The sequence below is a fragment of the Heterocephalus glaber genome, unplaced genomic scaffold (assembly GCF_053883595.1).
Source record: "Heterocephalus glaber isolate CG9 unplaced genomic scaffold, H.glaber_assembly_v1.0 deba00001543, whole genome shotgun sequence".
In the NCBI taxonomy this organism is placed as follows: Eukaryota; Metazoa; Chordata; class Mammalia; order Rodentia; family Bathyergidae; genus Heterocephalus; species Heterocephalus glaber.
Genome location: NW_028258336.1, coordinates 1368441 through 1392220, shown reverse-complemented (window position 1 = coordinate 1392220; position 23780 = coordinate 1368441). Strand labels below are relative to the sequence as shown.

Sequence of the window (23780 nt, the reverse complement as noted above, 5' to 3'; positions counted from 1 at the left end):
TTACCTATAGACAGTGAGATGTTGAGATGTAAAACAAAGTGTCCCATCACACTACTACATTTTCCATCTGAAACACCTTGTAGATTTGAACCAATGAAGAAAGGAAAGACAAGATGATCGAGAGGAAAGCCCATTCACAGAGCATCCTTGTGGCCAAAATTCTTGCAATAAATGCAAAGCACACAAGATGGAATGTCCCCTTATGTCACAGCTGAAAACTGTAACATAAATATTTTTGTCAGTTGGCTTTATTCTACAGATGTTTTTAAGAATTTGTTGTTGAAACAGCCAATCCGCTCCTCAATAAAAAAACTTTTGGCAGTACTCAAAGTGTCAACTAATTAGATCCAAATTGCAGCTGAGTATTTTGAAATATATGCATCACCGACGTGAATACTGAACGAATTTATAACAAATGCAATTTCAATTGCTCTGAAAGAACACACAATGGCAGGAGAGTGAGCTAATTTGTGAGTATTTATTCAACACCTTGTAAAAAGCTCCCCTGGAAAGGGTCAGTGTACAGTGGGATGAGTGATGGGTTTTTCAATGCTGTGCTCAGATGAGCCCTCAGCTTGAAAGTCAGGAAACCCTTGCAGGCTCTGCGCATAATCAACTCCATTTCTACTACTAACTTTGTGATGCGTAAACTATTGCTTTCCTTTTTGTGTAAACTGAGCCCCCACCCTGTGGGCCTAATTTCCTCTGCAAACTGTTAAAACTGAATTCAAATTATCTGCAGTATCACCCACTCCCTCTCATTCCCAGAAGCCCTGTGTGATGGTTGATTGATTATGTCAATTTGACAAGTTTGATTAAAAGAAGCTTAGCAACATCGGCTCAGCAAATCCACACCCTAGGGCGTGGAAGTTCTACCCTAGGGCACCGCCCCCATGTTATAAAGGGAAAATGAGGAAGGAAGCTGCTAATTCTGTTCCTTCAGAGGATCTCAGTCTTGCCTTGCACGTCATCTCCTGGCTTCCAGCGCAGACTCTTGGGCTTGCGGCTCCGATCCTTCAGTCTTCCAGCCTAGACTCTTCAGCCTTCCACTGCAGACCTATCAGCTTCCTGATACAGACTTGCAGGGGACACTGAGGTGAGCTCCAGGTCTTCAACTGAATCCTTCTATCCCCAGTGTGCAGACAGATCCTCTGCACTCTTCCTCATCTGACTCTGTGGGTGGCCAATCTTATAAATTCATATATATTTCTATATCTTGTGTTAATCTATTTCTCTAATAAATTCTGACTGATACATCCTGGCTCCCTGTGTGCCCATGAGGCAACTTCACACCTTTGTGCTACCTCCCTGCTCTGAAGATGATGAGTACATGAGGTAGTGATTTCATCTTTTGGGTTCTCACTTTCTGCCTTTGAATGAGATGAATCTTCAGTGATCTACTTCCCAAAGTACATCCTGGTATGTGTTGTAGACAACAGAATTCTAGACTGGTGGTTAATTAAAAATAAAACACCTTGGGCTAGGGGTTTGGCTCAGTGGTTCCGTCGCCTGCCTTGCAAGTGCAGGGTCATGAGTTTGATCCCCGGTACCAATAAATAAATAAATAAATAAATAAATAAATAAATAAATCACCTTAAGCCACCAGGCACAAAGTCTGTCTGCTCATTATGTAAGGAGGAGCTTTATAGCTTTTAGAGCCACCCAGCCATGCATCTGCCTATTCTGTTAGGAGTGAGCACCTCCTCATTGGATTCTCTCAGTCCAAGGCCATTAAGCCACCTACAAGATATTTGAAGAAGAGACTTTGGTATAGACTGATAGGTGTTGTAGTTTCCCAGGCTGCTGTAACAAAGTACCACACACTGGGTGTCTTGAAACAACAAACTTATTGTCACGCAACTCTAGAAGTCCAAAATTAAGGCATTGGCAGGGCCATGCCCCCTCGCCTCTGCCCAGCGTTTGGCTAGCAGCTGTGTCACTCCAATCTCTGCTTCTGTCTTCAATACTCTTCTTCCCTCTATGTGTCTCCAAATCTCTTTACCCTTAGAAACACCCCAATGTTTGGGTTTAGAAGCCATTCCAATTCAGTATGACCTCATCTTAGCTCCTTTGCATCTCCAAAGACCCAATTTCCAAATCAGGTCACAATAGGACTTTGACATATTTGGAGAGGGGGAGAGGGGTAGAGGGAAAAGGGGGACACAATTCAACCCACGACACCAAGTATGACCAGTTGACTGGTAGGATGATCTCATCTACTGTCAAATTCAAGGGGTTTTGCAATTCCTTTTTATCGAAATGGTGTCATAATCTGTCCAAAAATATTAACTAATGCTCTATAACTTTAGCACTCCTTTTTTTTTTTTTTTTTTGAGGTAGGGTCACACCATATATCCCAGGCTGGCCTCAAACTTGTGGCAGTCCTCCTGTATCAGCCTCCCAAGTGCTGGGATTACAGGTATATGCCACCATACCCAGCTTATTCTAGTATTACATTTTAAAACCACAACACTAATTATTTATGTTTCATATTTTAGGAATGATTGAGGAACCCTGGGTCATTGCCTAGAGTCCAAACCTGGAGCACAAGGTCCTTATTACTGTGTCCTGTGTTTCCCATCTAGGCTCCCTGGCCTCTAATTTGCTTTGTATTCAGAAACACAGGTGCAGATATATAATGTGAATGTGAGTTATATGTTGAGTATGAAGCAGGATGAACTTCTAAAAAAATGCTAGCTTTAATGATGAACTAGAGCTCAAAACATGGCCTTATAGAATAAAGAAAAACTGTTCCTTTAGAAAAAGAGACTGTTCCACTGGTAAATCAGAAAATAATTCTAATGGCTTGAACCTACTGTCCTATGTTGATTCATACATCTCTTGATCTAAAACTGTGGTATTTTGGATTCATACACTTTGGTGGTTTGGCTTTGGTGTCTTGTTTTAGTAGGTAGCTTTTATATCTCTTGCTATAATTTATTCTGGGGTAGTGATGACGAACCTTTTAGAACTTTAAATGATAACAAACAGCCTGCTACAACATGCGTGCCATAGGGTCACCACAACTATTGTCTCACAACTAGGTCTCAGCCTCGGCACTATTAATGATTTTGCTGGGTAATGTCAAGTTTTCCTGTGTGCTAGAGGATGATCAGCAATGTGTCTGACTTATACTCATTAAATGCGAGTAGTCCCTCAACCCCACCTCCACATAAAGTGACAAGAGCAAATATCTACAGATACTGCCAAGAGTTCCTGGGGGATGGCAATATCATCTGAAACTGGGAACCACTCTTGATTTAATAAAAATTGACTTAATTTTTTTAAAAAAACAGTGAAAAGAGTAGCATTATTGCACTGTATCTTTGATGCCTGATTTAATAGGAAACTGTTGGATTTCCACACATCTACTTCTTTCATTTGGCTCAGGTTGTCTTGGTTGAAGTTTATAAAGACAATTCCGTATATTGATATGTAGTAGAAAATGGGGCAGTATTTTAATAGCCTTTTAAAGTTGTTATAGACATTTTTCTTTAAGTTCACCAAGTAGTAATTTCTTAAATGTTGCTTTGTCAAATAAAAATTGTGTCTTTTACTTTGAATAAATCTCTTACCTGTACATTGGTTATCTGGAAAATTCTGGTTTAGTGAGCTTTGTTCTGCCAAAATTTGATACATTTTATTATTTTAATTTTCTTGTGCTGGGGATTGAACCCAGGCCCCACACATCTGAGGCAAATGCTCTACCAAGGAGCTGTACCTCAGGCCTATTATTGTAATACCAAGGACAACCACAGTTGTCAACATCACTCCCGGTCTCATCAGCAAGCTCACAAGTTCTGGGATACTCTCAAACTCACAGCAGGGGATCATTTTCTAAAGTTCAAATTTTCACTTGGAATCTTGAATTTTATCATTGGCAACAAATATTGCTAGTTGTTTCCCTTGAAATGACAGACTGACTTCTTTGATTTTTGAGAAAACATCTAACAAATACTCAAGTATGAATAACCATAATTTGTCAGTCATTCCTTCAAGTAAACACACACACACACACACACACGCACATGCACACGCACATGCACACACATTTTGTGAAAAATGGCTACTTAGCTTGTATCTCATTCAATTAAACATCTACTTTCCCCCAACCTAACCATTCTACTGCATGCCGCAGTATTTGAGGTGCACGTCCCATTTTACAACACAGAATATTTTAAGGTGTACTTTAAGTGTACTTGAGACTTAATAAGATTATCAAAGACATTCTTAAGTGAAATTTTTCCCCTACTACAGTGCCTGCTAGTATAGTGGCCTGCTGCTCTCTGGGTTGACACTAAACCACAAACACCATTGGTGCAAATACTCCAGTGGAAAAGGCCAATAATGTCAGCATTATTCTAAAAACTAGTTTTGACCTTACAGTCATCCAGTGACCCACAGGCTACAGAGTGAGAATGCTGGTCTACGAAGATCATTCTAGGGCCGGGTATTTAGCTCAGTGGCACTGTGCCTGTCTGGCAAGCGCAAGGTCCTGAGTTTGATCCCTGGTACCAAAAAAAAAAAAAAAAATCGTTCTATTCCACATTATTTGAATAATATAAAGAATACCTTCTGATGGGCTTGCCCATAGAAGGCATACATCATCAAACTAGAATTTAGTAGGTCCCAAGCACTGCAGATAGTATTCCAGGAACATACCTCCTGCTACCACCAAAACTGTTGAAAGATGGGTTTGTTCTCTTTGCCAATAGTCTCAGAGGTTAGAAATGCTTCTAAAGCATTTTAGATTCTATTGATGAAGCTGGCATTTGTGAACTTTTCTTTATCTTTTAAAAAATGATTTCCATATTTAGCCCAGACCTTTCTGAAATAATGAATTTCAAAAGTCTGCATGTCATTACAAATTTCTGAGATATGTACAAACATCACTCTCTTCCTCACAGTAGATTACAATTCCAAGAAATTTGGTAAAAAGCAATGCACTCACTCAATTTCTAACCCAATGCCTTGTTCAAATTAGGAACTCAATAAATATTTATTGACTATAAAATTTCATTGATTTATCCCTTTTATAATCTTTTTTCCCTTTTATGATCTTGATAGTTTTATGGCTTTCAATCCTCATCCATTTAGAATGGAAAGGACTGCTTTGTAGACCCCAAGCATTTGAAGGTGATAGTAAGGCTGTTTATTGAAAAGAGAATAAGGAAATTTCTGTATACTGAAAAGTAAACCTGCTCTTCTCCCCAGGGCCTTTTCATGACACAGCCAAAGTGGCCCAAACCCTAGCTGCCAGTCTGCTACACACATATCTACCATCAGGCAACTGAATGAATAGTCTTCTTTGAGACAGCTGATGACCCAAGAGATAAGACTTAAAGATAACTAGCATTTGGGGCTCCCTAAAGAACCAGATGGGCCTTGTGTACACAAAGGCCTACCCTGTGACAGGCCGGCCACACTCTAGGCACATAGAAAGAGGAAGATGGTATCCAACAGAGAAAAAAAGGAGGTCATGAGAATTTCTACAATGGAAGTGAGTAAATTCCTGGGATAACAACACTTTAGTATATGTGCTGCCGAAGCAAGCACGATAACAACACTGTAGAAAGCCATCCTGGAACAAGGAGATGGATATTCCAAGGTAAATGTGTGTGTGTGAGGGGGGAGAACATGGAAATTAATAGTTGAATTTGACCCTATTGAGGGACATTTTAAAGACCTGGAGTTCATGGATAAGTTTGTAGAAAATTGCAAGTATACGAATAATTTCTCTGGTGTGAGAAACTGAAAGTATAAATAAGGATTAAAATGATTAAAATGAATAATTGATAATGTGAAATAGGAAGCAAAGGTCCAAAGGGATAAGGGAAGTGGGAAGGGAAGGGGAAAGGAAAGAAGGGAAGGAAAAATTATGAGAAAAGGAAAGAATGGAAACAAAGTCTTTGTAAATAAGGAAGGATGCAGGGGGTAAAGAGAGGACAGGGAATGGGGAAAAAATAAGAACCAAGATACATCATGTAAAGGTACAAATTCCCAATGAGAAATGTAAATGTACTGTATACCTAAAATGTACCAATAAAAGAATTTAAGGGAAAAAAAGAAAATTGCAAGTATAAAAGTAGCAACTAGCTCCAGTAAAATTTAAAAGTTAAATAAGAAGTGTATTCACAGTATGCCACATGCCTTTGCTGAGAACAATATTTACATGATCATAATAATGTAAACACTATACTTTGATGTAGCCAAAAACTGTGAAAGATTTACACTGAGAGAATAAAGATAGAGAAGTGTTTATGTGTAGTTGAGTATACAGTTAGTAGTTATAAATAAGCTAAACCCTCATCTAGTGGGGAAAATCAGCCTAAATAAAAAAGTTGCTTAAGGATGTGGTGGAAATGCCTGTAATCCTAATACACTGGGAGACTGAGGCAGGAGGATTACAAGTTCAAGCCCAGTCTGGACAACTTAGTGATTTAGCAATACTCTGTCCTAAAATTTAAAAATTTTAAAAGGGCTAGAGAATGTAACTCGATGTGAAGCCCCTGGTTTCAACTGCCAGTGCCACAAAAATATAACAACAACAACAATAGTAATAAAAAGAAGTTTCAGGGTAGTTATGTTTCTTCAAAAAATACAAGTTAAAACCAGGAGAGTCTAAAATGTTAAAAAGTAGTCTCTAGGGCCGGGGATTTAGCTCAGTGTTTCCGCCACTTGCCTCCCAAGCTCAAGGACCTGAGTTCGATCCCCGGTACCAAAAAAAAAAAAAGTCATCTCTAGGTAGTAGAATTTAGGAATGGACAAAGTTAGAAAAGATTAACTGTTATTTTTATTGTGAACCTTATAGAGTTACAGGCTTAAAATTTCATACATTTTTCATCAAATTACATCAATAAAAATACAAGTTAATAAGTAAAAGGTGTTTCACTTTCCATGTAGTGGGTCTGATTGCATTGCCAGATTTTTGCCCAAGAGTTTCTGGTAAACCACAGTGTTTGAATTTTCCTCCTGCACACAGGCTGTAGCCACATCCCTGACCACTTTGTCAGAATGTACGTCACATATGTGCTATCTCCTTAAGTCTCTGTCCTTGCATAATTCATCAAATTAAGAATTTGGTTTAACTTCTCTAGCCTGTTCTGCATGCTATATCCTGTATCTTGAATTCTCTCTGGCCATACAGGTCTATTTCTTATGGCTTATGTCATTAGGCCAAAGTGAAAATATCTTCCTCCCCCTTTTGGACTTTTATGATCAAACTCCCACTGATAGCTCCAATCCCAATTCTGTGTGGAATCTATTCTTGCCCACTTCCATTGGAAGTGACTGCTTCTACTCATGCACAGTCTGATTTCACTACCTTTCAAATTTCTTATTGAGAAATACACCTTAGGTACAAAAAGCATGCATATCTCTATGTGCAACTTATAATAAAATAAGCACCCAGTGATACTTCTCAGCTTAAGAAATTATTTTCTGTGATTACATCTCCTCATCCTCACCCCACAGAGAAAGTGCTATCTCATTCATTTTCTTGCTTTTCTTCATGATTTTTTCATATCAAGATGTAGCTCTTAACAACATCTTAATTTGTCTTGCCTTGAGTTTTGTATTAATGAAATCCTACTTTGAGATTTTCTTGTTTTGTTCAGACATTATTTTTGAGAAGTATCCATGTTGATACATGTATCTGTAGTTCATTCTTTGTCATCCCTGTATAGTGTCCAATTGTCTGAATATACTGTGAGTTATTTATAGTTTCTGAATTACCACATGGGATGCTGTTAATACTTTTCTTTTATGGCAAGTGCTACTACGAACCTTCATACAAATATATATGCATATATACTGGTGCATGTGTGCAGGACTCTAGAATGCAGGCTGTTATGATGTGGCCCTTGAATCAGTAGCATCAACATCATTGGGAAACTTTCTAGAAATGCAAATTCTCAGGCCTAACCCCAGACCTACTGGATCAGAAGCTCTCAGGGTGGGACCAGTGTCTTTTAACATGCCTTGAGGGTGATTCTAATGAATACTGCAGTTTGAGACCCACAGATCTCATGTGATGTGATGATGGATTGTCAGTTTTACCGATATTTATCTACTTTTATATAAATATAAATAATATATTTATTTCATGTACTATTATAGGATCAAATGAATTAGAATTGGTATATCTTTCTGGTAAATTGAAACTTTTTAAAGATCTAATGATTTCCTTTATTTCTGGTAATGCGTTTAGCTTTAAAGTCTATTATGTCTGATATTAAAACAGTTCTAGCTAACTTTCTTCTGTTATCTACTTATTGTCTAGTTTTCCATCCTTTGACTAAGATTATAATCTTTATCTGTATTTAAATTTTGGTTGAATATGACTCTTGTAAAGTGCCATATTTTATAACAATCCAATTTCATAGCCTTGTAATTGAGGACCTTTCCTCACCTATATTGATTATTGATTTATTTGAATTAATTTGCACTTCTTACTTTAACATTCTATTTGCCCTGATTTTTCTGTTTTGTTTAGTTTTTCCCTGTTTTGTTTCTTTGGACTGTTTAAGATTTGTTTTTTTTCTTCTTTTGGTTTTTTCCTCTGCTTATTTTGTAGTTTTAATGTTTTCTATACATTTTTAAAAATCTAAATTTAATCAACCTTTCTACTCTGAAGAGAAGGATCTCATAATACTTTAATGTTAAATAACACTCCCACGGACATATTTTCTTAATCAAGTATTTCATTTCTATTTTTAATCCCATAAATTGAACATTATTATTTATTCTGTAATTCATGTTTAGTTACCAATGAATTGTTAATTTCATTGCTTATTTTTCCTTGAAACTCAGGTCTTCTCAAGTCAGTTTTTCTTCTTCATAGAAAGGTGGCATGTAAGACTTTTAGTGATGATCCGATGGTGGAAAATTCGCTTAATTTTTGTATGAAAGGTTCTTTATTTTATCCTATTTTTAAATGATGTTTTTAATGTACAAACAATTCTATGATGACAGTTATTTTATCTCTAGCAGTTTAAAAATAATATTTCAGTATCTTCTCACTTCCATGTAGCTACTGAGAAATCAACTGTTGAATTAATTATTCTCCTTTTGTAGTAAACTTGCCTTTTTCTATAACAAATATTTTTGCTTTTTTGTTTTGCCTCTGCACTTACTCATTGTCTAAGCGTAGATTTCCATTTAACATGTGTATGGTTTGTTGGATGCCTGAATCTAAGAATCAGTCTTTTAATGAAGATGCCAATTCAATTTGACAATTTTTATATAATTTACAGTCTGTTCAGTTTCAACCATTTCTTTTCAAATATTATCTCTTCATTCTTCCTGGTATCATTTCTGGCTAGCTGATAACCTCACCTCATTTTTAATGTCTCTTGATTTCTTTTGTACTTTCCCTCTTTTTTGAGTCCTTTTTTTTCTAAAACTGCATTTTCTCTAACTATACCTATAATTGCTGTGTCTTCCATATTTGTCTCTTTCTATAGTTTTGTGTTTGCTGTTTTGTTTTAAGACAAGAGTTTCACTATGTAGTTCAGGCTGGCTTTGAACTCAGGGCAGTCTTCCTGAGTCAGCCTTCCAAGTACTGGGATTACAGGCATGTACCACAATGCCTGGCTGTTTTGCTGATTCTTGTTCATAGTGGCATATTTCTTCATGTTATGGGGAGAATACTGATACCAGATGTTCTCTGAAACTTTACACATCAGAATTCACTCAGGCCTGCATTTATAGAGGATTTGTTTGCCTCTGCTAGGCACCTGTGAGCCATACCAATTTAGGTCCTTTTAAAATAATATACAGACACTGGCAATTATGGCCTCAAACCAATGTGGTTAGAAATTCTCAGACAAAATATTTAAAAATTCTTATTCCTTTTTATATTTTATTTGTATGTCCCATGTCCATCAGTAGCTTATTTTACTGCAAGCTATCTTCTGTCCGCTGACAACACTTACAATTGTTAACTACAAAATGAAAGAAGTACGTTAAAGAAAATCTAAATGCTAGTTGATTAGAACATTGTATTATTTTTAAACAAAACCTTATTAGGACCTGGGGAACACAGTCCTGTGTGTTTTGCTTTTATTGTAAGTTTCAGGGCATTGCCTGAGGCACTGAGAGTGGCATGAATTGATTTTGGAGTTCATAGGTGGGCTTAAAGTATGAGCAAGGAAAACATGAAAGTTCTGACTCAACATTCAATATTTACATGGAAGTTAAGATTTAAAGAATTAGAAACATAGACCTGGGAGTTCTGGCCAAAGTGAATGGGCAGGATGACATAGTGAATCGTAAGGCTTCAAACCAGGCTAAGTGAAAAACCTGGAGCACAGGACAGTGCATAAGTATGCCCCCTTCCCTGTAAAAAGAGCAGGGAAAGGATCCGCATATGCTCCTGCATACATCAGATATCTGCAGGAGGATACTCAGGAAACTAAAATAGTGTTCACATCTCAGGATAGGACCTAGATGGTAGGGAACAGGTGTTACAGAATTTTCCACATGCACTGTTCTGAACCTCCAGGGTTTGGGGGGTTTTTTTGGTTTTGGTTTTGGTTTTTGTTTTTGCAGTACTGGGAATTGAACCCAGGGCTTTCACAATGAGCTACATCCCCGGTCCTTTTTATTCAATATTTTTAATTTCAAGACAAGGTCTCACTAAGCCACAAAGTTGCCCAGGCAGGGCTCCAATGTGTGGTCCCAGAGTGCTGGGGTTATAGGCTGGGATTCTAGAGTGCCACCATGCCTGGCTGAACCTCCTGAGTTTTAAACAATGAAACTATATTTTCTATTCACATAAGCAGAAATCTAGATCCACTGATTGATAGACACAAAAATAGATGAAAAGTCCGTGTGTAAGTGAATGACCGAGTGAACCCTTTAATACAAGGTGCCACTTCCTGGCTGTTGCTCATCCCCTCTGTTCTTCTTCCTTTGTCTCTGATATGAGGGTCATAGCACCTCCTCGCTGGATTACTGTGAGTCTTAAGTGAATAAAGACAAGGAATCAGAACAAAGTTTAACACATAGTAAATATACAAAAAATGTTAGCTCTCATTTTTATTTTAAAACTTTTGATCTTGGAAGCTTACCTAAGTAATCAGGAACTTTGTATTTACCTATATCTGGATTTTAATCCAGGGTCCCGTATTTATCCTCTGTGAGATGTTGTTCAAGACTTTTTGGGTTTTTTTGGTACCGGGGATCAAACTCAGGACCTTGTGCTTGGGTGCCAGGTGAGGTGCCACTGAGCTAAATCCCCGCCCCTCCCTGTTGTTCCAGATTTTAAACTTCCTTTGTCTCAATTTCTGCATGTACAAAATGTGAAAAAAAGAAAAAGGGTATGAGTAGAACGACCATAAATAACTCAGCCATCTCACTGACTTGATATTTGTTGGTATCAGTAATTGTTATTTATTTTTAGAAATAATAATGGTATTGTGTCTTGTTTTAATAAAGCTATATAATTTACAAATACATACTAAAATATTTATGGATAAAAATATCCTAGATTTGCTTCAAGCTAATGGCAGGATGGGTGGAGGAACCAATTAGACAGGCATGGCTATCAGTACAGATTATCATAATTGAGTGATAACTATATAGGGTTCATTAAACAATTCTCTCTTCTTTGTGTATGTTGTGGTTTGTTTTTTCAAAAATTATGGTAAAGTGAGCAAAAACTTTACAGTAGCAGGCATGCAGTAAGGATGATGCAAAACGAGGCTGCGGTAGCCAGTTGTAGAACTGGTGAGATAGTAGTGGGTATAGTGTCATCATTATTTTTATTTTTATTAGCTTCAGATAAATGGTCAAGAACAGAAGCTGGTAGGCATGGGAGTGGGAGATACAGATACAGATACAGATATAGATATGGAAAACCACTTTTTACTTTTTTGCAGTACTAGAGACTGAACTCAGGGCCTTTGCACTGAGCTGTATCCTCAGCCCCCACTTTTTAAAATTTTATTTTATTATTACACCCCTACTATTTCTTGAGACAGGCTCTCACCTAGTTGCCAAGTTGGGATACAACTTGGGATCCTTCTGACGCAGCCTCCCAGAGTGCTGAGATACAGGTGTTTGCCACTACACCTAGAAAAAAAAACCCATCACTTTAAAAAAAGAAAAAGTTCTCCTGAAGAAGATCCCGTTTCTAATATTTGGAGAGATGCCAACCCCCACAGGGCAGGGGGCTGCATGGCATTCAGCCAAAAACCAGAACCTGGATAATAGTAGAAGTCTCCTTCCATTGTTAAATGTCAGCAGCCATTTTTCCTTCATTTTGAGTTTCAATTAAGCAACATCAAAAAGAGAGGTACTTTTTTGTATCTCTACAAATTATCTATCTTTTAGGATCAAACATCTTGTTTTCAGAATTTAACCTTGAAGAACTGAAAGTGAATTTGAATTACTGATGTGTGGCCAGTTTGGGAGAGCCATTAGTGTAGGAGGAGTGGGGATTTGGAAGTGCATCCTTTAAAAAGTTTCCCCCTTATTTTTTACCCTTCCCACTTCTGTCTCCATGGAAATGGGGTCAGAGGCCACCGGGAGATCACCAAGAGCCAGCAGCTGAGAAGGAGAATTCTCACTTAGAGATTTCAGCTGAAAGCCATAAACTCTTTTACAAAGACCAGCTGAGTCTTTTGGCCTCTGCATCTTTAGGGGGTTTTTTTACACTGATAAATAGGTGGCTTTGGGGTTTTGTTTTTGTCTTTTGATGTGTACATGAAAGAAGAAATACCACTAAGTAAAAACTATGTTTGCATTTATACTCATGTTTCTTCTGTGCAAGAAATCAAGCAGAGACATTCTTTATGAAGTTATTTTCAATTTAATATTTTTAAATGATAGCATACATGTGGAATTAAGCAATCACCTCCAGTTTGGTCTCTGTCTTTTCAAGCTACTGGCAATACCAGATACTGAAGAAAAGCAAATGTGAATTTATTCATTGCATGCTACCAGCTATAAATGATTCTGGCTAACAGAATGTCACCATTGCATAATTCAAAATCTTTTGGTTAAAAAACAAAGCTCAAGGTATGAATCATTACCATTCTATGTTTTACAAATTTGAGTATAATTTGCTATTGGCTCCTTATTTCGTACTGTTTATGCTTTATTCAGTTACTTTCTTGAAAATATCTGAGATTATCCAAATATGCCAAATACTTTAATCTATTTTATATGTTCTGTGTTATCATCTTATTTAGTAGCAGCCAAAAGTACTAATTGAAACAATATGAAATGTAAATTTAGGTTTGAAAAAGCCCTAGCAGGTTTTTATTTAATTTAGAACTAAAGGAATACGTTTAAAACTATTTTGAAATCTTTTCTTTTTGCCATGAATCTTTATAGTTCAAAGTTTATAGACTCAGCATTATTCCCAAGTACTTTTGCAAAATTTCATCATTACTTTTACATAAAGCATTCAGTTATTACTTTTAATCAGCAGTCACACAACTGCTCTGAATTTTCCAGAACTTAGTTTCAGCAAACTTCAGTATCAGAGTATTTCTGGGGGACTTTAATATTCTCTCTCTCTCTCTCTCTCTCTCTCTCTCTCTCTCTCTCTCTCTCTCTCTCTCTCTCTCTCTCTTTCTCTCTCTCTCTCTCAATTTTGTGGTCAGTAGTGTAATGATGTGCTTTTATTCCTTTCTTTTTCCTTTCTCTTTCAGCCTTTCTCATGTCTGTGCTGAGCCCTCTCTGTCCTGGGTTGAGCCCTCTTATTCCACTTTTCTCTCCTCTCAGAAGTGAAACAGAACATCGTGTTCTGAAGCTGCCCAGCACACATGCCTCAGGATGCTGCCAAGTTCGCAGCTGACCAATTGGCCTACTTTAGAGGACTTGCATTTATAAAATTTACAACCTTTTATTTCCACCACTCTATCCTCACCCCATCCCCCCGAGCACACTAAAGAGTGTGCCAAACGTACTGATAAATCAAGAGTCCTTTGGTTTTGTTACAACAAAATGAGCAAGCATTTCTTCTCCCTTTCTTGGCTGTCAGCCTGGCCATTCCCTCCTGAATAGATGGAAAATATCAGTTGATGTGGAGTACAAAGACATTTGGAAGTGGCCGCCTCTGTATTAATAATTGATTTCAAAAGATACACACTGACTAAATGATATGCTCTTCAGTTTTTGGAGCTTTGCACTTTTAAAGTAATTTTCTTCCAAAAATAGATCCAGGCAAACCTGTATTCTTCCGCGTTAGGAAGAGAGAGCTGATACCTGGATTTTTCAGGGAGGTCAAGTGTGGCAGGTCTTATGGATACAGGTGTTTTGAGAATGCCCTAGGGATCTCCTTGGCTGGAGAATTCTGTCCACACCATGGCCAGCACTGAACAGAGAGGAAGATTTTTGCAGTGTTACAGAACTTTAAGTCTCCTGGCTGTTTACGTTCACTGTTGCCATTTGAATCTTCTAAGATTTTTTTTTTTAATTCAAGATCGACTAGGAGAAGGTGAGGGTTTAATGGACTAAATTAATTTCCACGTAGGAATTGGTTTATCATGATTTTACTGATTTTTTATATTCTGTTTCCAGCACTGTTTTCAGGAAAAAGATCTCTATTAAAGGTAGATTTAAATTTGTATGATGCTGGGTTAGGGATTTAGCTCAGTGGTTTCGCCGCCTGCTGCGCAAGCGCAAGGACCAGTGTTCGATCCCCGATACCAAAAAAAAAAAAAAAATTTGTGTGCTGCTGATAAAACATGATGCCCTCTCTATGAGCAAGAATATAAAATTAGGTCCAAGACGGGCTGGGGATTTAGCTCAGGGGTTCCGCTGCCTGCCTCACAAGCGCAAGGTCCCGAGTTTGAGCCCCAGTACCGAAAAATAAAATTAGGTCCAAGAGATGTATCTGTTTAGAATGAGAAAAGAGGGCTGGGGATTTAGCTCAGTGGTTTCACCGCCTGCCAGGGAAGCGCAAAGACCCGAGTTCAATCCCCGGTACCAAAAAAAAAGAATGAGAAAAGAAAATACAAGACATGTTAAAAGGCATCCAGAAAAATAGCATTATCATAATTATCAATCAATAATTATTGTTACTACAACTTTACTCTTGTACCCACTTTTATAAATTTATTTTTTTTACTTCATCCTTTTTCTTCCTTCCTCATATGTGAAGAACTTTAAAATACCATTCTCTGTACAGAGGAAGACATTTTGTCTTTCTCTAGTCGTGTAGATAGACGTTGTTTATTTGCTGGTGATGGAGTGAAAAATATTCCTTTAGCTTCAGCACTTACTGCTGAAGCAGTATCTTGCTCCAAAAGTGCTTCATGAGAAAGTCCCAGGGCTTCCAGACCTTTGCTCTCCAGCTGACCCCGTGGCCATTGCCTCAGCAGCTGCTCCAGCACCCAGTCTGGTGTTGTGGGAGGGGGAGAAAGACACAGGTGTCTGTAACTGAGCCTTAGTCTGGAGGGTCCTATGCAGAGAGTGGTGCGGCAAGCATCCTGTTCCAAACCTGCTCCTTGGTGCCATCTGGATTGCAGGTACTTAGGGAGGCCTCACACAGGGCAGGTGCATCTGGAGGTTGGCACACAGGAGGGGGTGCGGGGTACCCACTGACCTTACCCACAGACAGAGGATGTGGATGCTGCTCCCTGACTGGGCCAGTGCTCCACCCTCAGCTACACCCCAAATCCTTGAGAATACCACACAGGACCTTGGATGGGGCCAGTGAATATAAACAGCCAGGAGACTTAAAGTTCTGTAACACTGCAAAAATTGTCCTCTCTGTTCAGTGCTGGCCATGGTGTGGACATTGAAACTGAAAATGCAATTAAATTCTCCACCCAAAGGGATCCCTAGGGCATTCTTAAAATTGAATCTCTCCATGGCAGGGATTTTTATTTGCATGGTTTACCACTAGATCCTCATCATTTAAACTCTTCCTCTGAATATTTTGTTTGAGGAGGAGAACAAATCAGTTACCAATGCCTTTATTTTCCTGAGTTGAAACAGGCCAGCCAACTGGAAGCCACTGGCTGTTGCTCACTTTATTTGTCTTCATGCACCCTCGAGATCCTTGTTCTTACAGCATCCAAGATCTATATACACAATGCGGGGAGGACTATAAAACATATTTGAACCACCATGTCATTTTCTTCTCATCTGGGTGCAAGCTCTATTGCTGCCCAGATAGTCAAATGTCAAGCCCCGTAGGCTAAGTCTTCCAATTCAGTCTATGATGCCTGAACTGTCAGAAAGCTCTTTATCCCTTTTTAAAACCTCAGTTTAAAATATTAGAAGAATTTTGAAAATATGAACATGTTTTCTTTTTTTTTTTTTGAGAATTCAGAGATGCCCTTTTAGCTTATGGAAAGAAAATAACGTGGTCAATGTGGTCCATGTGTGGGCTATCATGGCCTCTTCACTTCTTGAGCCTGCAAAACATAATGTGATCACACAGAAAGTGAGTACAGTATGGCTGGAAAGAACTCACGAGACCCAGGAGTTCTGTAAGAACATAATGAAGTTATTCCTCAAAATAAGTCTTGGACTATTGCAATTGCTATAACAAAATACCATAGACTGGGCAACTTATAACAGAAATTTCTCTCTCAAAGTTTTGGAAGCTATGACCTGGATTAGTCCAACACCAAGATACCAACAGATTTGGAGTCTAGTGGGGGCCCATTTCTTGGTTCACAGAAGGAGTCTTGCCACTGTGTCTTCACATTGGAAAGGAGTCAAGGGGTCTTTCTGTCCTTTCTTATAACAGCACTAATCCTATTCATGAGGGCTTCACATTCATGATATAATCACCTCCCCAAAACCCCTACTTCCTGATACCATCTCATTAGGGGTAAAGATTTTCATATATGGATTTTGCAAGGACACAAAGATTCAAACCATAACAATAAGGTTGGAGACTTGTCTTATCTCTTGCTGTCACTTCTCCATCAGTTCCTGTATTAGTTACTTTCATGTCACTGGGACAAAATACCCAACACTCACAACCTAAAGAAGGAGAGGTATAGTTTGGCTCATGTTTTTGGGGGGATTCAGTGCATAGTTGGGGGACTCCAAAGTGGCATGGTGGAAGGGCTGCTCACTTCATGGCAGCCATGAAATAGAGAGAGAAAGAAGCAGCAGGATCAAGGATACACCCTTCCAGGTCACTCCCTCAATGACCCACTCCAACCAGTGGATGAATCCACTGATGAGCACAGCACCCAGTGATCCAGTCACCTTCCAAAAGCCTCACCTCTGGATACATGAGACTTTTGGGGGACATTTTAGATCTAAACTATAATAACACTTCCTATCTCTAATAGCAATAATAACTGTAACTAACTATATCTGAGTCCATAATATTTAGAAATCCTCTGTTTTATGATAAGGTAAAGTCAGAGATGTTATCTTGGAGGAACTTGACTTTGGTATGGTGCTGAGCACCTAGTGGGTATTTGAAGAAAACTTACTGAAATAATTGAGTATATTTGATCCTCATCTCTAATTGCCTATACAGTCTTGCAAAATGGAGCATTATTATCTTTTATTAATTTATTCAACCAACCCATATAAAGCCATTACTCCAAGTGAGGCACTCTGCTTAGAGGTCCCTGTGTAGATCAATAAAACAAGGACCTTACCTTCCAGGAGATGAAAATTTGGTGGAGAAAACAAACATATAATGTATTTGTTTCTATTGCTGTGTAACCAGTGACCACAAATTTAGCATCTTGAAGCAGCATTCATTTTTAGCTCATAGTCATGTGGGTGATAAGCCTGAGTACAGCACAATAGGTGCCCTGCTCAGGGTCTCACAGTGCTAAAACTGAGGTGGCTGGCAGGCAGACCGCATTCTCATCTGGACCTGGGATCCCATTCCAAGGACAAATGTGTGGTTGGGACAAAATTCAGCTTCTGGAGATTGTGGGATGGAAGTTCCATGTTGGCTGTCAAGCAGGGGCTGCTCTCAGATTCTAGAGACTGCCCGCAGTCCTTGTCTTGTCAATCCCTCCATCTCCATGCTAGCAAATGTGTATCTCCTTACAGCAAATCCTTCTCACTCTTCACATCTCTTTTGAAAAGCATCTTCTCTTTTAAAGTTGACCTGCCTCAACAAGCATAATCTCAGTGTTCAAAGATCCATGGATTTGGTATTTGACTTATGTCTGCAAAACCCCTGGCCATATCTCAATCATGGGAGCAATCTTCATCACATTCACTGGCTGAGTTCACATTCAATGGGAGCAGATTGTACAAGGGATCATTGGAGGCCATCTTGGAATTCTGCCTACACATAACAAAAAGCTATCATCCACCAGCATAAAAGAGAGAGTGAAAGTGGCTACAAAATGCTGTGGGAACTCAGAGAGGAGAAGAAAGCAATCTTGCCTAGTGGAATGGATAGAGTTAGGGTAAGGGAAGAAGTAATGGCTGAGCTGATAAGGAAGAATGAGTAGGCGTGCAACAGGCAGAGAAAGGGCAGCTTGTGTACTTTATTGCTCAGAGTCTGTTTTGTCTCCACCAGTATAGCTTAGGTGCTTGAGTGGATGACACCTGCCACTCTGAGGACCCCACCCCTGACCCCAATGTGCCAAGCATGGCCATGGATACATAGGGAAACATTAAGAAATATTTGGAGCTGATTCAATTCATGATAGACATAAGTCTTTCATCTACCTTATTCTTACTCTTTACCCATTTTGACAAGTAAAATTTAACAAGGTTTTAACAAGTAAAATTTCAAATTTGTGAAAATTTTGACACATACACACACAGAGAGGAAATACATAGTTGACTGTTGGCCAAAAGATCATTTTCTTCTGCTCCTTCTCCCCAGCTTTGCCCATTTCATTTCAGTTCAATCATCCTTGCTTCAGATGTTGTAGTAGTTGGAGTCTTCAGAGAATCCCAATTAGATAGATAGATAGATAGATAGATAGAGGTTTTAAGGGACTGTCTAATGGAATTGTGAGGACTGGCAAATTCAAGCCTGAAATGTGAAGGGTATGAAGGCAGCTAATGTGGCTAATGCTGCAAGTTTGACGCAGATTTCATCTCCAGAATACTCTCATTTTTACTGCTAAGGCTTCTGAAATGAGTGGATACGGCCTACCCTCATTATCGAAGATAACCCCTTATCAACTAAAGGTAGATGCAAATCACTCTTACAAAATACTTGTTTGATCAGTGTTTAAATACCTGGGTAATGTAGCCTAACCAAGTTAACATATAAAACTAAGGATATACTGCTGGGGATTTAGCTCAGTGGTTCTGGTGCCTGCCTCGAAAGTACGAGGTCCAGAGTTTGATCCCTGGTACCAAAAAAAAAAAACAAAAAAACAAAAACTAAGGATGTACTAAGTCAGTCTTGCACTGCAACAGTTAAGTCCCCAGGTGTTGAACCCTTAGCCAATATCATAAAGAGCAGTATTACCTGGCTGCACCTAGATGAGAAATAATAAAATGGCTGTTTCAAGCTGCTAATTATTAGAGTGGCTTGTTATGTAGTAATAAAAAATACAAACACCTACAGGTTAAAAGGAAGAATTGAACAACAAAACCCTGATTATAACATAAGGCAGAGAAGCACTGAGAAAAAGCAGCAGGATTTTGAGGCCTATCCTCTGGAACAAGGCCTTTCCAATAACTCAGCTCCAGTGACCCTGAACTGTGCCCTTCTGTTCAGAGTTCGTCAGGCATCCTCCACACGTTTGTTTATTACCTTCTCCCTTTTCAAGAACACCTAATTTCTGCATTGGGATCCAAGAAATATGACTCTCTCCTCCCTAAAGAAATGAAGCACGTGACCTGGACTGAGCCAATCAACCTGTGCCTAGACATGATGATTGATTCATAGAAGAGCACAGGACCCTAACCAGCTCAGTCAGAGTCTTTGCTGATAACTCTGGCCAAGATGTTCTTTGTGCCTTGTGGATGTCTGTGAGAAAATAAGTGGTTCCTTTCAGGAGCTGCTGGCAGCCAGTGGGTGACCTTGAAAGGAGTCAGATATTGATCCAACATCGTGGAGAGCAGAACAGAGATAAGCCGCATCCTTAGTACTACTGTATCATTGCACTGCTTGGAGTCCTGCCTGAAGCTTGCATTCTGTTGGCTTTTCAGTTCTATGTACAAGCAAATTTCCTGCATTACTTAAGCTTGTTTAAGTTGGGCTTTTTATTATTTGTATCTGAAAGCCTCTATCTACCAGAGCCATTTCTAAAGAAGAGAGAATTGTTATGTGCTAGGCAAATACCTCGAGAGATGTCTACAAAAAGGGATATAACTCCCTTTTGCCTATATCAAGAGCTATCTTGGAATTAGGTACAAAGAAAAAGTTGGAGATCATGTGGTATCCCTACTGCTACCATGACTTTAGGTTCGGCATGTCACCATGTGATGGTAGATTGCGTCAACTTGAAAAGTTTGGTTAAGAGAAGCTTAGCTAAATTGGCTCAGCAATGCCACAACCTAGGGTATGGAGGACCCACATCCTAGGGTGACTCTTCACCTAAATGGTATAAAGGGGAAATGAAGAAGGAAGCTGCTGCTTCTGTTCTTCAGAGGAGCCCGTCTTTGCCTTCACCTAGGATGTCATCTCCTGGCCTCCAGCGCAGACTCTTCAGCTTGCAGCTCCGATCCTTCAGTCTTCTAGCATAACTCTTCAGCCTTCCATTGCAGACCCATCGGCCTCCTGATACAGACTTTCAGGGAACACTTCAGTGAGGTCCAGATCTTTGACTGAATCCTTCCATCTCCAGGATGCAGACAGATCCTCTGCACTCTTCCTCATCTGACTCTGTGGGTGGCCACTGTAAGCCAATCTTGTAAATTCATGTTTATTTGTGTATCTTGTGTTATATCTGTTTCTTTAGTTAATACTGACTGATATACACCTGTTATGAAAAAAGAATGACAGAAAATGGGACAGAAACTCAACTTTACTGAGAACCTGCTATGTACTAGGCATTGGCCTAGTTTCTTCACATACACTATTTTTACTGAATCTCTATACATCCTCCCTGAGTGAATGTTTTAACCCTTGCAGATATGGAAACTAAAGCACAGAAAAGACAATCAACTTGGCCTGCTATTCAGTGTTGGCAGATTTCAAACACAGTTACACCTGACCCCAAAGCTCCTTGCCTCCCCACCCCCACGTTTCAGAAGCACTCAATCCTATCAATTTTGTTACTGTCACCATGGAGAGTAACTAACAGTGAAGATAACTCAGGAGGGCATAAGCAGCTCTGAGTACATAAATCCTTGGGAAGACAACAACAAAATCTACCTTCAACTTTATTAATTACCCAGGCTGTCAAGTCTCATGGCCATCTGTGTCCCACATGGAATCATTGAATGCTGGAACAGGGTTGCCTACTCTGATCTCTTCCATCTGATGGAACTGAGGCCGGAAAGGTGAAATGACCTGCCCTAAGGTCCCACACCTAGAGGCAACCCTTGAAGTGGAACCACAGTGTGCTTTAGCTCCCCCTTGCTGCTCGGGAGCATAGAGCGCTATTTGAGAATTTGGAACCACACTACCTGGGTTCACTGCTTGCCCCACCACTTAACAAGTGGGTTGGGCAACTTATTTATTCATGCTGGGCCTTGATTTCCTCACTTATTAAACACAAGGTAATGAAAGCACCACTGTTAGATATAAATCACATAAAATACCATCAGGAATATAGTGAGAGTTGTTAGCTCTGGTTACTGCCAATGTGATCTAAATTACAGTCTCAGTAATCTGCCTGTATCTGCTCTAGAAAATAATTGGGGTAATAGGAAGTGACAGAGAGGATGGGGCATGAACCCTAATTTTAGTCTTAGTTTATCTAATCTTTGTGTTCCCTTTTTGCTTTCTCCTGACTATTGGTAAAAGTAGGTAGAGAAAGGTTTCCATTTCTCTTTCCATCCTCCCATTATTGAAATCTGCCCCTAGGAAAGGACTTGATAAGCCCATTTAGTGGTGGCTTATTGATTTCTTAACCTAAGTCCTCTTTTTTAAAGGTATTGGCAGTTTTACCAAAAGTCGAAGCCTAAAGTAAAGGCTTTCTAATGTTAGAGTTTGGGTATCAGTCAAGAGTGGAATAGGTTTGCCTTTGGTTTGGTTCTGATGTTGTAGTGTTGGGGAGCAGAAAAGGGAGGAAACCCAGATCTGTATTAAAATCTGGGTTCTGGGACGGGGATTTAGCTCAGTGGTTCCGGCGCCTGCCTTGCAAGCGCAAGGTCCCGAGTTTGATCCCCGGTACCAAAAAAAAAAATCTGGGTTCTATCCTCTAGGATGGGAGTGAGCTCATCAGGTGGACAACCCAGAAAGAAGAAAGTGTTAGACTTTCTTCAGGACTTACCGAGAAACCCCAGCTAGGGTAGAATTGCCCTCAGGGGAACAAAGTAGTGGGGGTAGAAGACAGACTCAGTAAGACCCAAGCCTTTACTGAAGACAAAAAAAAGCATGTATCATACTCAAGAAATCAGAACAGGACAGGGTAACCAATTCACAACTTCAGGAGTGGGTCAGAACCTGAGTACACACCCTGCTTTCACTTCGCTGTCTCTGTGCTGGAGGCAGGGACAGATTTCAAGCATCAAGATGCCCAAAGCTCTCTCCACACAGGTCCACTCTTGCTGCTCTCCAGTTTGGTGCGCCATCCAGTAAGCTGGTGGTACCAACAGAAGGAGGAATGTCCAATGTCACCAAGAGTTGCTTGGACTTTAGAAGAACACCAGGTCTCCAACCAGGTCAAATCTCAGCCCATAGGGAGTTCCCTCTTAAGTGTCCTATGGAGATATAAGAAGGTAGGGGATCTTTAGGAACCAAAGTCCAGGTAGAACAGTTCGGAGATTAAGACTGAGGTTAGGAATAGAGATTGGACATGGGAGGTGTAGCGCAGGGAAAGTAGAGGGAGCAGCATGTACCTTCCCGATTAGGGTAGTATCTTGGAATTTCAAGACTGACTGCAAGCTTGTCTGCAACAAGCACTATAGATAATCTTAATTGACTAATGCCTTCACATGCATCTGCGTCTGGCTTTTCAAATGTGTATGGAAGCTGTAGTGTGACTATGTGATTAATATCAGCCCTAACATACAGCTTTATTTCACCAATGAAAGAATAATAATAAGATACACTTATTTTCATATCTACAAAATTATTTTGACTTCCAAAGATTTTCTGTCTTAAAAAGCTTGGAGACATTGGGCTACATCTCTGCTTTTCATCCCCTCTCATTGCCACTGCTATGTGCTTTAGTGACAGATTTATGACTGGGATTCCTTTGCCTACCCCTTTATCACTGGGAAGTATCTATTTGCTCTCCTCTGCTGAATATTGGATACAATAAATCAAAGCTATATGCCAATTAATGACTTTCTCTAAAATATCTCTTAGTGTATTTCCATTGAGGAGTATCTTTTATCTTCTTCTGTGGGTGAACTTAGCCTAATCTGTCTGGCCTGCCAGCTCCTTCCTATTGTTGATTTGAGGGCAGATTCTTTTGGAGAAAATTCAACTCTGCTTTCTGAACTTTTGCACTCACAGCAACAATAAAAAATGGTAAATGTGAACTGCAGATAATCTATACCTAAGTAATCTAGAACCTCAATTAATAACACATTGAAGCTTATGGCACTCAGACTGTAGTTAACAGCAGTTCCAAGGTTAAGGGCACACTACTAACTTTGTTCAGTTTTCTCTCCACTGAAATTGACCATCAGACAATATTTAGTTATATTTTTAACATATTTTGTTTTACTTTTTCTTTTACTGTATGGTTTACTTTGTGTTGATTTTTTAACTTATAAAAATATACTGTAAAACATTTAAAATAGAA

The 23780-nt window shown here is 39.2% G+C and overlaps 2 protein-coding genes across 4 annotated transcripts in view; one reads left to right on the top strand and one right to left on the bottom strand.

Annotated features, from left to right (window-relative positions):
- Positions 1-971: 971 nt before the first annotated feature.
- Positions 972-23780, top strand: part of Pik3r1 (phosphoinositide-3-kinase regulatory subunit 1) — a 138040-nt gene continuing 115231 nt past the window's right edge. The window contains exon 1 of the mRNA XM_087189520.1: positions 972-1096. The gene's annotated coding sequence lies outside the window, so the exon portion shown is untranslated. The remainder of the gene's footprint in view (positions 1097-23780) is intronic.
- LOC147824424 (uncharacterized) overlaps positions 16245-23780 on the bottom strand; it is a 38675-nt gene continuing 31139 nt past the window's right edge. The window contains exons 4-5 of one of the 3 annotated variants that reach the window (XM_087189525.1): positions 22484-22728; positions 16245-20840 (exon numbers count right to left, since the gene is read on the bottom strand). The gene's annotated coding sequence lies outside the window, so the exon portion shown is untranslated. Of the gene's footprint in view, positions 22729-23780 lie in introns of all 3 variants that reach the window. The other 2 variants (XM_087189524.1, XM_087189522.1) reach the window with 2 other exon arrangements.